The sequence below is a fragment of the Oculina patagonica genome, chromosome 14 (assembly GCF_052425735.1).
Source record: "Oculina patagonica isolate OP01 chromosome 14, crgOcupat, whole genome shotgun sequence".
Lineage (NCBI taxonomy): Eukaryota > Metazoa > Cnidaria > Anthozoa > Scleractinia > Oculinidae > Oculina > Oculina patagonica.
Window position 1 is genome coordinate 13,482,363 of NC_135771.1, and position 13,421 is coordinate 13,495,783.

At 37.0% G+C, this 13,421-nt stretch overlaps 1 pseudogene across 1 annotated transcript; it reads right to left on the reverse strand.

The window, feature by feature from the left end:
• Positions 1-4,675: 4,675 nt before the first annotated feature.
• On the reverse strand, positions 4,676-7,265 carry LOC144637830 (uncharacterized; annotated as a pseudogene). The gene is made up of 3 exons (XR_013567807.1): positions 7,164-7,265; positions 5,990-6,912; positions 4,676-5,134 (listed from the first exon to the last, which is right to left on the reverse strand). The product of XR_013567807.1 is annotated as an uncharacterized LOC144637830 (transcript).
• Positions 7,266-13,421: the final 6,156 nt, after the last annotated feature.

Sequence of the window (13,421 nt, forward strand, 5' to 3'; positions counted from 1 at the left end):
AGCTTTCCCATGATGCACTAAGGGGGTCCATACAAGCGGCGCGAACTTTGAAATTCGATCATTTTGAATTAAATTTGAGGGGGGGGGGGGGGGGGTTGTTGACCAATTTATTGTGCGGTATTTCGGTAATTTTTATCTTGAATTGCATCCTCGGAGACCCAGGGCAGTTAGTGGGGGCGACGGGCAGCTTATCGGGACAACGGGATTTTCGGGCGAAAGTTTACAACATAGAGCGTAACAGCCCCTGGGCACTTTGTCTTACCGAACCAGTTCCAGAAGCGTTTGAACTCCTTCCTCCTGATTGGCCACAAAAATATTTTTGTGGCCAATCAGAGACGAGGACCGGCCAGGAGACTCTGATGTCTTCTTACACGAAGTTGTTTTCCTCATAGACTCGTCGTGGATGCTCTGCCCATCAATCGGATGCTATTACATGGAGAGTCTCAGAAAAAAATAAGCCTTAGACGACTGCCAGTTCTACACTGTTAGTTGCGCGCTTTTTAATAGTTATTTAAGTAAACAACAATTCTTATTATTTTTCTCGGTCGTTGCCCGACTTCTGGAATTTGCCACGGTATGGGTACTTCGGCTGCACGGGCCACGCGTTAGCGAAGATATCGCTGTCGTCACCTATTGTTATTTTGTTGCCAGCTTGACAGTTAAAACAAAGGGTTTTTGTTTAATTTGTTGGATATTTAAATAACAAAAACAAAACTTATAAACAAGAGGAGCTCGCGTATAGCTTTAAAAACTTTTGGTTTCCTTGCGCTATGCTACATTTAACATATTCCCAGGCCTCGTTGTTTTGTTTTTGTTTTGCTTTTTTATCTGAGACCCACGTAGCCCGGGGGGGGTACTTGGGTCAATTTTTGTTGGGTATGTGCCGCTGGCCTCTCAGAATCCCTACCCCATTATAGTCATATTCTATGGCCAATTATATACCCCATCGTAGTCACTTTTGGGTAAATGTAATTTTCACGACCCCAACTTAGTCACTTTCTGGGAGCCGTTTGTCAATTACGGTAACATTTTTTTCGGCAAATCTTTCCGTTTATAAATAACAACTTGCCAGAATTTTCGTACTCTCAAAATCCCGGAAAAGTGTGACCCCATTCTAGTCACCCTATAAAAAATGCTTGAAAAGGCGACCCCATTATAGTCAGTCCAGTCATGAAAATGCGACCCCATCCAGCGGCACATCCCCATTAGCCCATTTATAGGAAGTGCCCCCCCCCCCCGGGCCACGTAGTATCATCCGATGGACGGGCTTAACAACAACGACGAGTCTATGAGGAAAACAACTTCGTGTAAGAAGACATCAGAGTCGCTCTTCTGGTCAACCTCGCTGATTGGCCACAAAAATATTTTTGTGGCCAATCAGGAGGAAGGAGTTCAAACGCTTCTGGAACTGGTTCGGTAAGACAAAGTGCCCAGGGGCTGTTACGCTCTATGTTGTAAACTTTCGCCCGAAAATCCCGTTGTCCCGATAAGCTGCACGTCGCCCCCACTAACTGCCCCTGGGTATCCGAGGATGCTTGAATTGCGGTAATGCGGTAATTTTATTTATTAGTGTTTAGAAAACTATTACTCAACTAACCTATTTTTTTAAACAGTAATGTAAGCGCATTAATAAATTGAGTTTTTAAACCCTATGTGTTCATGGTTAGTTATTGTTGACATGAGACGAACAAAACAATATTGAAATCTATGAGGATAACGCTCTGGAAATTACATACATGCTCATAGATTTCATTTTTTTTTGTTCGTCTCATGTCAACAATAGTTAACCACGAACAAATTGAAAGGTAGAAAATATACCCTCAATAGGATTTAAATATCACTTGATGTCCAATGAAAATGTATTCGTTACTCACCGTGTTGCAGCCCCTCGCCTAATCTGGATTGTTTTCTTTCCATGAAGGACTGCTGCTTCCTTTGAGGAACTGCGAACCATGACGCCTGCTCGACAATAACTGTTTACTCTTTTTTAGCGGAACGTGTTTGAGGAAATGCAAACTAAAACGTAACGTTCAAGATACGAAATTAGCTTTTTTAACGGACCTCAATCATTTCCCTTGTCCGCATTACTGCAGGAGCGTTTTTATGAACATAAAAGTCAGCTATTGTGGAAAAAGAGATGCCAGTCTCCTGTCGGCAACGCTGAATCGTAACCTCCATTTATAGATAATACTAATGAGTGTCTAAAATTGAAAATAACTTGGCTGCTTATTGGTTTTCCCGGCTTTACTTGAAAAGGACCGCAAAAAATCATGACCCATGACCGAGCGAAGATCTTTCACCGGGAATCTTTTTCGGAACTTTTGGACGCAGTTCAGGGAACATCTAAGGTAAGAAAACTCATCGATCCAACAAAGAAGCATCGGTTATGATAAAAGCGCTGGGATTTCGAGGTGTATTTTCTGTCCATACCGTATTTTCATGGTGACGTCGACCGCCTGATCGCGGATTGAGTAGCTGCTTCAATCAACCTTAAATGTAGAAAAACCATTTGGGCAAATGGCCGAGCTGTTACAGCCATTAGTACTTTAACTGATGCTATTCGGTACTATGCCATTCAAATACTTGATAGATCTAAGAAGTAGTTAAGATACTGCTTTTCCTTAGACCCTATATTATGGCATGATCGTAAATTTCTCAATTATGCAAATCACGGTAAAACCGTTCTCTCACTTCGGGCTATACCGGGGTTTAGTTCGTCTGCGATTCTTCCTACTTGTGGCTTCGCCTCTCGACTTTTCTCACATTTCATTTTCTTCTCGCGTCATAAAATAAACTAAGAAAAGAAAGAGACTATTCGTATTGTGAACCTTAACCAAAACGTACTTCAACAAGATTTACCAGAAACAGCGTTTGTTTTCCCTTTGCTGCATGTGAGAGTAAGGTTTTTGTGAATCAAATGAATATAATTCAATGAGTCAAGTTTAGAATTACAGGTATTAATTTGAAAATAGTGCTAGGTGATGAATATAGCATCTCACAGTTTGGCTATTAAGACATGCTTCCTTTGCCATCCAGGCAAGTGAACCTTCACTACGATCAAGTAGCTTAAACTTACTGTCTATTCCTAAGACTAAAACGGTTACCTATGGTGACAGATCGTTCTCAGTGATTGCACCAAAGCTATGGAATGACTTGCCCACTCTAGTCAAACAGTGCTCCACAGTTGACTCTTTTAAATCGAGACTTAAAACTTTTCTTTTTAACAGCGTTTATATTTGATAATATTTGATTAATTGTAAAAAGCATTGAGACTCCGTCAGGCTGTAAAATGCGTTTTTAAGTACCCTTTTATTATTATTATTATTATTATTATTATTATTATTATAATTATTATTATTATTATTATTATTATTATTATTATTATTATAATTATTATTATTATTATTATTATTATTATTATTATTATTAATACAGCACATGACACGGCACTACTCAGTTACTTACATTGCGTTACATCACAGGACACTCGTTGTTTTTGGTTTGATTTTTCATTTTCAGATCAACTGAAGCTAACAGATCGGATAACCTGCGAGATACTTGTCCAGTTGAAAGGAAACTTTCGTTACCAAAACTGATAATCCCATCGCACAGCTTTCAAACTAAACACCAGAAAAGAGGAAGGCCTTGGCAAATCTTCTCGTATCATTTGATCGAAAAGTTATCCAAACGGTCCAAACAGTTTGTCTGGGCGCCCTGAGCACAAACGAGAGCTATTTCCTGCATATGTGACAAGGAGTGTTGAAAACCAAGAAAATCATGAAATGACGGTGTATGTGGTCATGATGGTTGTGTATCAAGTAGATAGATAACTAGAACATTTGCAGCAACTAATGCAACAGCAATAAACCACGCAAGGCACCAAAACCAAAACCGACAGGGAAATATTATGTAAAATTAAAGGAAAGGAAACTTGATCAGGTGATTTCAGCACTTCAGTACTTTGAAACAAATTATGTGCGATTTAAAACTGAACAGAGAAATGCAATTATTAGTATTTGTATTATTTTGTTATATTTAGAACATTGTTTAGACTCAGCTATTTTAATTTCATATATCCTTCCATTTCATTTTGGTAATTAAGTATCAGTTTTATAATTGCCTTCGATAACAATAAGCAGGGAGTTTTGATTTGCTTTTTTACGTTTTATACCGGCAGGCTTTCGCTGACAGTATTAAATGTCGTACAGTATTTCGATATTTTCTTATGAATTTGATAGCAGGTGTAACACCGGTGTAATCATTTGAACTCAAGAAAAGAAATCTCGACAGCCATATGTATTTCACTTTCTTTAAATAATTTTGAAAGTGCTGCATTCCGATTCACCGTATTTACGGCTTATTATTTCTTTTTTCGTTATGAGTTTTCTTATAACAAACAATCCTGTTTGTACAAATATTTTTCGGAACAAAACCTTGTGTTTAAACATATAGTTCGCCTTTAATTGTCCTGTCTTTTTTACATTGTGAGTAGCAAACTAAAAAATTTTTCTTGCCAAAATATGTTCAAAAGACGTGCCCAAAATGACCATAAAAACACAGTTATAATATCATACACATATTTCGCTTGCTCTAATTAAATTAATGAGCGCTCAATTCAAATTCACTGAATAGAACATTTGCACGGCGATGTCGTCATTTGCTTTAGAACAACCAGAGGATCATTTCATTCTTCCTTTATTATTTTAATGTTAACACTACACTGCGGTTTAAATAATTGTCCTAATTAGCATGAGGTACGAGAAAGTGAAGGATTCTAGGGTTGTTCTCAAATGACATCATGAAGCAAATTGCCTATTTGCGGATAAATTTCTTTCCATTTTTAAATTTTCATGTTAGAAACATTAATATTAAAACAAAGATTGTGTTTGGACAAAATCTTGTGTTTGGACATCGTTCGTGCTCAATTGTACCGTTTCTACTACATTACAAGTCACAAATTAAAATATCGTCATCGCTAAAAGCCGCACCAAAAGAGACAAGAAAATTACACAGTTATAATATCAAACATTCATTTTCACCTTATTTGTAATTTATTACAATCAAAAGACATTAAACATCTAAAAAAGATAAAATGCTACAAAGATCAATAATTTCAACCTTAAATTTGCTACACCTTATTTTATTTTATTTTATTTTATTTTATTTTAAAGATTTCCCAACATTACAAAAAATATTTACAACAAAAAAAGATAAAATATATAATAATAATACTATAAAAAAATAGTGGGAGGATAACAGCAGGGGAAAACTGAATTCCCATGTAAAAGCTGTTATCCTAGATAAAGCTAAAAATTTACAAGTAAATTTACTAATGAATAAAATTAAAAATGCTAATAACAATTTATTATACTAAGATAAGTTATATGTTCATATTGCTAAAACATTAAATGGCTTAACAGCTTTTTCTTAAATGAGCTTAATGATTGCGCCTCGAGGACATCATTTGGCAACGAGTTCCAGTCGTTTATGTATCTATTAAAAAAAGAAAACTTAAAGTAATTAGTGCGAGCATAGTTTGGTCTTAATTTAAGCTTGTGATTGGATCTAGTACGAGATTCGCCTACTATGTCAAAGTACTTAGCAGCGTCGATGTCACAAGGTCCGAATATTATATCTTATACACTTGCACGTGCACCAAAGAAAGAAACTTTCTTCTTAGTTCCAGTGTAGGCCACTTAAGTTTATCAAGTCTTTGTTCATATGATAATTCTGATCCGCATATTAATTTTGTCGCTCTTCGTTGGATTGCTTCAATTGATTTGACATGACTGACCAGGTAAGGATTCCACACAGGACAGCAGTATTCCAGTAATGGTCTAACTAGGGTTTTAAAAGCCACTTCAACCGCCGCTGGAGACTTAAATCCAAATGCTCTTCGAATCAATCCCATTACACGCCTTGCTTTGGCACAGATGGAGTTGATGTGGAAATCCCATGATAATGTTTATAAGATCTTATAAGTATATACCTTGAAATAACAATTCAAGGTATGTGATAAAATAATTATATAATAAACTTCGTTCGTTCCATTGTCAATGGGAAAGAACCGAGTGACCGCATCTTATAAGTATTATAAACCAACTTTGCATTGGACGTAGTAAACTAATTTTGACAAAAGCAACACAACTGGTAAAAAATTAATTAAAAGTACAAATATTATCTAATTTTCTTTTGTAACAGTAACTAGTTTCCAGTTTCTTCTGCATCAGCGCTTTTCGTCTGTTTTGGTTCCTCGCCTGCTTCATCTGTTTCCATGGTGACCTCAACGGATCTCTTGTGCTGCCACAAAGCTGGATCACGTGACGCTTCTATCGTCAGCAGGCCTTCTTTTGACAAGCGTGACGTCACTGAGCTGAGATCTGCGTCTTTCGGCAGCAGAATACGACGACTGTAGTCACGTGATCGCAGACCTTCTGTCACGTGTCTTCCAGTGATGGTCAGCTCATTTCCGCGCATTTGAAGCTTGATCTCTTCTGGTTGAAACCTCTGAAATTTAACTTGGCCTCGAATTTGCTTTTGTTCGGTTGCTCCTCCACGCGTTTCGTTCCCTCGATTACAAGAGCGCCGCCATCTTGGGTAATGCGTGACGTCACACTTGTCGGAACGACACATTGGGGGAGTTTGATGAACCTCTTGAACTCGCTTTTTTCAAATCCATCTTCTCTGTCAATTCGATGCAGGCCATGTAAGGTCACGTTTTCGCTATCAACTTCGACCGAGATTTCTTTTGGTTTGTAGTGACCCAGCAGCAAAGAGGCGAGCTTTACTGATCCCTGATGAGTTTGTGGGCAGTAATCGTTTCCTACTTGCTGTTCGTAAGCATTAGTGAGAGCGACCTCTCTCCATAGATCTTGAAAAAAGTCATAGCCTCTGGGTGCTTGGTTGTTGTAACTGCGATGGGAGGAGAAGGAAAAAACAATTAATAAATATTTCACAGTGACTTGAATATGCCAGAAAAAATCAGTGAAGCAAAGTTTTCGGTCAGTGTAGTAAAAGATTAGGCATTAAAATCTTTTTTACAAACAATACACAGAACTGTACATAATACTTTTCGTTCAGTAAATTTAAAATTTTAAAGAATTTTTCAGATCTGAACATGCCACAACAGCAATTCTAATTTACACAAGAAATAAAAGAATTACCTGCTTGGATGATAGGTTGGAAATCTGAAAACGAGCGACATGCTGTCTTGAAATTCTTCTCTTGATATTTTCCACTTCTCTTTTCTTGCTTGTAACTTCTGATAAAACTTTATGAACTGTTGATCCGAACTATAGACCTCCTTTTATAGCCGACGATTTCATGCTAGAACGATCGAAAGTTACTAAAATTAAACCGTTGGTCAATGCTTTGTAAGAATGACCCAAAACAGATTCATTCTGACACATTGTGACTAGGCAAAAATGATTTTATTTTCATTTTTTTTTGGCAAAAACGAGTAAGTTCTCGAAATAAAGATTGCGAAATCAGCATTTTTGTCGCACGTGAAAGGAATGTTGGGAAAACCTGACGTCATTTACAAAACAACAACAACCTCATGAGTACAAAGATGCGGACATGCGAAAAGTATGCTTTGCGGCGAATTATACAACGAAAAACCCGATTTTAACAAATAAAATACCACGAAATTCATAGCAAGAATGCCGTAGATTTTCCTTTGTTCGGACTTCATCAAAAAAGGGCCTGTAGATATCTATTATCAGTGCACAGCTTTGTCGAACACAGGGTGGATTGTACTGTCGTGAATTGTAATAACAGTTGTCGTGATTTGTAATAGCTGTCGTAAATTGTAATACTGAACAGTTGTCGTAAATTGTAATAATGCACCTATCGCAAATTGTAATAACATGCTGTCGTAATTTGTAATACGCCGAGCTGTCGTAAATTGTAATAGCACATTGCCGTGTTTTGTAATAATTCTATAAAATGCAGGTCCGTAAGCAGACCTTTGTCATAGACGAGGCAAGATCTTGCAAGTGGGTTTGTGGGGCATACCCTACAGAAAAATTTGAAATCTAGAAGCTATGAATCTCTTTCAGAGACATTTTTCATGAGTTATTTCTTGATAAAAATATTTTGTTTCTAATTTTGGGTAAATTTAGACGAGGCAAGTGCCTCGTCTTGCCTCTTGCTAGTTACAGCCCTGAAATGAGAATTAGGAAATCAATCATTGAGAAATCTCATTTTCGTTATCTATAAGGAATAACAGTTAACGAGCGCGTGGCATAAATTTATTTTACTGCTTGATATCGTCATGAGGGCTATCCAGCATTATTAATCTTCTCACCGGAACAAATTTGCAGCAAAGCACATAAAGGGAAAAGTGAGTTTTCATTGTGATTTCTCTAGTCGGTCCTTAACAAGTCATTGGTCTTTATTTTTTAAGGTGGATAATGGGTCTTATTTCAAATATTATCTTCTTTTTTGAATGATTGTCTAGTGTAAAGTCACTGCCTTTTCTATTTTCCTTTGGTTTGTTTCCTTCTTTAAAGGGACTGTGTCGCAGCTGAGTTAAGTTTATTTTTTAAGTTTTGCCAAATACTTACTATGAAACTTTTATGTTTGCAAAGCAATTACTCCTATGCATCCAAATGACAAAACCATAGCTTCTTTGCATTGCAACCAAATTTGTCTCCCAGGCGTTATAATTTAAAGTTACAAGCAAACGAGAATAACTTTGAAAACTGTTCAGCCCAATGATATTTCAAAAACCCATATTGCAATCAGATTCAATCTTTATCACTTATGGCCATCCGTACCTTCTTTTGTATTTGCTGCGTTATTGAAATGTTCCTTTACTGTTTTAGGGGCTATTATTATATTTCACCGAATTTGATGGTCATTTCCGATACCTAATTCTGGCTAAGATTTATGGCATAGTCCCTTTGATCAAAATAGAGTGATTTCACTAAACCAGTGAAATAGTTGTACACTTTTTGATACTATTAGGTACTTATTCCATTTATTTTTGACTATTGTGCACTGACTGCTGGTAGATAGTGTTTCACGGGTTAAATGAAATCACTCTAATGCACATTTTTATTTAAAAAGATGCCGGAACCTCTTACTGACTCCCTTCGCTGTGAAATGCTTGCAGTTAATAGATTAACAGATTTCCAGAGTTAAATGGCAAAATAAAATATGATAATACTGGTTATTACAAATCACGGCAATGCGCTATTACAATTTACGACAGCTCGGCGTATTATAAATTACGACAGATGTTATTACAATTTGCGATAGGTGCATTATTACAATTTACGACAACTGTTATTACAATTTACGACAGCTATTACAAATCACGACAACTGTTATTACAATTTACGACAGGTATTACAATTTACGACGTTTATTACAATTCACGACAGTACAGTGGATTGCTGCATCATTTGAAATGTGAAATGTAAACATAATGTCAAAAATAAAGTATGAATAAAACATTTTGATAGCTTTCCCTGCCTTGCTCAGAATCACAATAATTTCATAATTTTGGCTTTCAAGGAAAACCTTAAAAAGCAAAAAAGAGTTTCTGAAAACTTTTTCTGTATTGCTAAGGGTAAACGAGTGATTTAAGAAACTGAAATTTATGAATCAAGACGTCACTTTTGCAAAGATCTACACTTCACTTTCAAAATTAACATGCTAAATAGTCGATGTCAAAGGGAAAAGGATAAGCCGTAGTTTGCTCCTACTTATAGAAATGCTGGTATCCTTTGAACGTTCTTCAATTGAGAGGTTTATATTGCGATTTAGTTTTGACTTATGGCTATTAACCCTTTTCAGACTGAATATTTCAACCTACAGGGCTACAGAACAAAAAGCTCAGTTTTCTCAAGGAGTATGCTTTATAGAAAAATACACATGTTATATATGGTTAGAGAGCTTATAAAATTCGGAACATTTTTTTTATGCAAAACATTAACAAATAATTTATATCCATCTCCGTGGTAACCAATAAACATACATAATTCATGCAAATATGCAAATTAAAATCATAACTTTTAGGTTTGGCTAAATTTTCTCAAGATGTTTGACGATTTTTTCTAGGCAATATAGACATCATCAAAAAGACTTTTCTATGTGATATTCTTTAAGCACAACTATTTGGCCAACAGAGATTATCTCTATACAAAATAATGCGACTTTCACTCTAATATAACATAGAAAAAACACGTGGTAGCAGCTCCTAGAACAGCTTCGAATCGAACTTATCAATTTAACTTTGCTAAAATGTTCAAACAAAAATTTTTAAACTTCGCCTAAGAAATTAAAAAAATAATAAACAATGAATTCTAGCTCTATCTCCTATCACGGCTAGCATTGAAGACCTGTGACATTGCGTTGTTCACGTGGTTCATTCCCCAGTTGTAAACATGCTTACCGTTGATCCAACATATTGCAAGTTACAAAGCAGGTTTGCAAGAAATAAGATATAAAACATGGCCTGTCGCAAATGTAATAGTACTAGGTATAAGATTTGTGATTTTATTACAGAAGAAACAAAGTTTCACAGCAGCGTAAGGGGTAGGAAATTAATATTTCATTGATTATGACTTCAGGAGACTCGCAACGGCAGTGTTCAAGATATAGCTTACTGTTTGTGATTCCTTTTCTAAATCATTAGTACCCAACGATACTTTTACGATACTGTTTACATATTGTAAACAGTGCTTTAGAATATTTATAGTTTTAGCGCTATATAAATGTATAAATTATTATTATTAAATTAAATTTAACATTTGACTTCACGATCACTGATTACGTGTTTCGACGTCAATTACAGTTAATAATTAACTTTCCTGGGGAAAAAATCCGCTCTTCACTGCCAGCCAGATGGACTTCATTTTAAAAATCTTCACAGCCAGGATGATAGAATACCCAGCCAGTAAATTAAAGATGCGTTGTACAGCCAGCCTGTATTAGATTTTAACGTCTGAATGCCAGCAAGGCACTAGCAGGAATCCTGTTGCGCTTGGCGTATCCGTAGGCTCAATGACCGTGGGCGCCACAAGATCGTTACGCAGTAAGAAAAGAGACTCTTTTCAGTGGCTAATGTGGCTCTTTCTTCTTCGGGGATGAATCCACGTGATGGCGGATTTACCCAAACTGTACTTTTTCAAGTCTCAAACTTATAGCTTTGCTGGATCTGGAGTGAAAATAAGTTTTAATCTAGGTGGTGGCATTAAATACTCTTTGGGTATTAACTCTGATCTTTTCAAGTATCTCACTGGCTTCGTTTGCCGTAAGGGTGGCTGTTATTCCCTCGGCTGTGGATTCAGTTTCTCGTTTCAATATACCATTGAGACCTATTGTATCGTGTATATACACCTTTGCTTATGATTTGTCGGCTCATTTAGCTGACATCCTGTCCTCACTGACAGGCAAATCAGAGTATGCAGTTACCAACTCTACTCATTTCGTGAATACCATCAACCATGTAAAAATACAAGAAAAGGAAATCATGGTATCATTTGACGTAGAATCTTTATTTACGAACGTGCCAATCGAAGACGCCGTGAAGGCCGCACTTCGCAAACTAGAAAACGATCCCGGTCTTGCTGACCGCACAAACCTAACACCTACACAAATTGCCGACCTTTTAAACTTAGTTTTACGATCCACGTATTTCCAATACAATGGATCAATTTATGAACAAAAGGACGGAGCCGCTATGGGGAGCCCTGTCTCCGCGGTTATAGCCAACATCTTCATGGAAGATTTTGAGGAGCGTGCGATAGCAAGTGCGATCTACAAACCTAAGATATGGAAACGATATGTAGACGACACCTTTACTATATTAGATCAAGACCAAGTCATAATAATAATAATTAATAATAAAAAATAATAATAATAATTTATACATTTATATAGCGCTAAAACTATAAACTATAATTTATATAGCGCTAAAACTATAAACTATATATATAAAGTCGACGGCTTTTTACAACATCCTAATAGCCAACAGCCCACTATTCGTTTTACCATGGAAACCGAGAAAGATAACAGCATTCCCTTTCTCGACACGTCAGTTATAAGGGACTCAAACGGCCTTCTTACTACCAGTGTATATAGAAAGCCCACACACACTGATCAGTACTTAGCCTATGACTCACACCATCCTCAGTCAGTGAAGCGTGGTATTGTTAAGTGTCTATATGACCGAGCCAAACACCTCATAACAAAACCATCAGTTATCTCTAAGGAAAAGAAACATTTATCGTCGGTACTTGTTTCAAACGGTTATCCGTCTTCGTTCATACGAAAACTTACTAAGACCACAAGACCAACAGCCAACAACGAACCCACGCAGGAATTTAAATCTACTGCGGTTTTACCCTATATTAAAGGTGTATCAGAGGTTCTTCGCCGCTGCCTACAAGAACAAGGCGTTCGCACCGTCTTTAAATCTGACACAACTCTTCGGTCTTACTTAGTACGACCGAAGGACGCCCTAGAACCAGGCAAACAAAAAGGTGTTGTATACAAAATTCCATGTGAATGCGGCAAAGTATATACAGGGGAAACAGGGAGAGCGATGCAAGACAGGATAAAAGAACACGACAGAGACATAAGGCTTGCTCATACACAAAACTCCGCAGTTTCGGAGCACGCAAACGAAACGGGGCATATTCCTTTATGGAATCAAGTCAAGTTTATCGATCGTGACCCTCACCGATACACACGCAGGGTCAAAGAGGCTATCCAAATAAGACTTAATTCTAATAACATCAATAGAGATAGCGGAATTGAAATTCCTGAAGCATGGATACCTACGATCAGAAAGCATAACAGCCGTTCAACTACAAAGCGGACCTATGAGGGAACACCAACTGTTAGTCGGAATAATAATGAGGATCGAAATGCACCAATCACAGCGAACCAACGTGCATAAATAGCGACGCGTAAACAATCGACCTCATCGCCTGATGAAGACTAGCAGTATTGCAGTCGAAACGTCGCGATCAACATCTCAAAGCGATTCTATCGTGAGACAAACGAATAAACGTTCATTACCTATCTTACACCACGATGAACAATATTCACATCTTTAATGACACCTAAACTGTACATTTCTAGTGTCAAACCGGCCGATTTGCTGGATCTGCGGTGAAAATAATCTTAATATACGTGTTGGTATTTTAACACAAGGGCCAAAAATCGTCGTTTTCAGTGGCTCATGTAGCACTTTCAAATTCTTATTCGATTATTTTGGACCTGGAAAGAAAATTAAGATCAATCCACATTTGGGCAGTTTTCGAAAAAAGACCCAAACTGTACGTTTCAAGTCTCAAACTTGCTGCTTTTGCTGGATCTACGTGGTGGTATATATTTTAACGCAAGGGCCGAGAATCGTCGTTTACATGCAGTGTCCTGACACAAACTAAAAGGCGTGGGATTGG